Here is a 2,719-nt window from a genome sequence, read left to right as displayed (position 1 = left end):
CAATTCACAGGAAGAGCAAAGAGCAAACGTGAGGTAGACAAGTGTTTGGTGGCCCGGCAGAGGCAGGAGGACCCAAAGCTTCCCACCAGACCGTGTCCACTGCAGGTCATCGCCGGCGACAGCTGTACCCCTGTGGGAGACCTTCGGTCTAAATTCTTCTGGCAGCTAAGGGGGGGTCAGAGGTTCTTCTTGAGTCCCTTGGGTCTTGATCATTTGCAGCTGGAAATCATCTGCATTATAATTTTGAGGTGGCAAATTTTCTTCCCCCACAGAATTCATGCTTGGACACCACTGAGGGGGTTAAGCAGGAGGAGTGAGACAGGACTTGTGTTTCTGAACATTGAAGAGTGTTTGGGAGACGTCCCTGGCTGTCCTCCTTCCAGTGCAGAGGGTGTGGGTTCGACCCCTGCATGGGGGGCCAAGGTCCCACAGGCCTCATGGCCAAAAAGCCAAACCATGGAACAGAAGCAATATTGTGACAAATTCAATAAAGACTTAAAAAAAAACTGGTCCATAGCAAAAAAATCTTTTAAAAAATTAAAAGAAAGAGAAAGGACAGATTGAAAAGATGAGAATGATTGTTTCATGAGAGCCGGGTTTTATATGTTTTATTCATCAGTGTGTCTCCACGTCTAGAAGGTGCTCGGTAAATCTCTCTCGAATATACAAGCAGTTTGTGTGTGTGTCTGTGTTTCTTTTGAGATTTTGTTAAGCAGCCTCTTGGCCCGTAGAGTCCCTCCATCTCCTTATAAATTTACTCCTTGGAAGACAGCTTTATTTATTGGAAATTTAACAGTTTCTCACAAGGAAAATTTTTAATTTTTGCTTGTTATTTATTCTGTATATTTTATACACACAAATCAGACCTCTCTGAAGTTCCAGGGAAGGGGCCTGTGCTTCGTGTCCTTTGGATCCGTTGTACATGACTTTTTATACCTGCCTTTTTTTTGTAAAACAAAGCTGTGCACCGAGTGACTTTTCCCTCACAAGAGCTGGGTTTTCTTTTTTTGTTAATTGAATAGCTTAGCCAATAAAACACTCTTATCTGTTCCTTACACATTCATCTCTATTTTATTTGCTCATTTCCTCCTTTACTGTTTTACTTGATTTTGTAACGGGGGTGTTTAAATCGTGCTTCTTTGCCTCATCTCACCTCTGTAGATATATTTTAGCTTTCCAGAGAGGGCTGTATCTTCCTTTATTTGTATAACAAAGGTGCATATTGTTAGCATAGCTCCTTGCCTGCCTGCCTGGGGCCATGGCTGTGCCTCTAGTGCTGAAACTTAAACCTTGTAGAGATAACAGCTCTAAGCTCTCCTAAGCACACAGCCGTATCCCTGTCCCTGGAAGCCTTCTGAAGCTCCTCCGCTGACCTCATTTTTCTCACTCCAACTCATCCTCCAGTTGAAGTCTCAATTTCCGAAAACGCTGGTTTGTGGATGTCATTTCCTCACTTAGACAGCTTTTCTGTATTATCTACAGAATAGATTCTCAGCACAGTAACGCACGATCAGAGGTCCCTTACCGTATGACACCACCTGCTACATCAGCTCCGTCCTCTCCTCACTGCCTAGAGCCTGGCCCTCCCTCCACTGTGGGCCGCGTCGCATGACGTGGGGCGCAGCCTCCCGCCTCTGTTCTTGTCTGTCTCTGCTTTTCATCACATCAAAATCCTACTTTGGCTTTATTTTTTAATTTTTAAAAATTTATTGTATTGAAGTGTAATTGATTTACAATGGTGTGTTAATTTCTGCTGTACAGTCAAGTGATTCAATCATGTATATATACACATGATTGAATATATATATTGATTGAATATATATATATATATATATATATATATATATAATTCTTTTTTATGTTCTTTTCCATGATGGCTGGTCACGGGGTACTGAGTACAGTCCCCTGTGCTCTGCAGTGGGGCCGTTTGTTTCTGCATCCTGTATATAATAGTTTGCATCTGCTGACCCCACATCCCAGTGCACACCCCACCCTCCTTCCTGCTTGGCAATCACAAGTCTGCTCTCTGTGTCCGTGAGTTTGTTTCTGTTTCATAGATAAGTTCATTTCTGTCGTAGTTTAGATTCCACATACAAGGGACGTCATCCAGTGTTTCTCTGACTTGCTGCGCTCAGCATGATCTCCTCTAGGTCCATTGCTGCTGCTGCAAATGGCATTCTTCCTTCTTTTTAGTGGCGGAGCAGTATTCCATTGTGTATATGTATCACATCTTCTTTATTCGTTCATTTGTGGGTGAACATTTAAGTTGCTTCCAAGTCTTGGCTGTTGTGAATGCTGCTGCTATGAACATAAGGGTGAATGTATCTTTTTTAACTATAGTTTTGTCTGGGTATATGCCCGGAGCGGGATTGCTGGATCATGTATTCTTTCTGCTTTTAGTTTTTGAGGAACTTCCAGACTGTTTTCCATAGTGGCTGCACCAACTTACGTCCCACCAACAATGTAGCAGGGTTGCCTTTTCTCCACGCCCCCTCCAGAATTTGTTATTTGTAAATTTTTTAGTGATGGCCTTTCTGACTGGTGTGAAGTGGTACCTCATTGTAATTTTGATTTGGAGTTCTCTAATAATTTTCAATTTTGAGCATCTGTTCATGTGCTTATTGCCCATCTGTATGTCTTCTTTGGAGAAATATCTGTTTAGATCTGCCCATTTTTTGATTGGGTTGTTTTGTTGTCGTTGAGTTGTATGAGCTGTTTG

The sequence above is a fragment of the Bubalus kerabau genome, chromosome 2 (genome assembly GCF_029407905.1).
Source record: "Bubalus kerabau isolate K-KA32 ecotype Philippines breed swamp buffalo chromosome 2, PCC_UOA_SB_1v2, whole genome shotgun sequence".
In the NCBI taxonomy this organism is placed as follows: domain Eukaryota; kingdom Metazoa; phylum Chordata; class Mammalia; order Artiodactyla; family Bovidae; genus Bubalus; species Bubalus kerabau.
Note: the sequence above shows the minus strand (reverse complement) of the source record.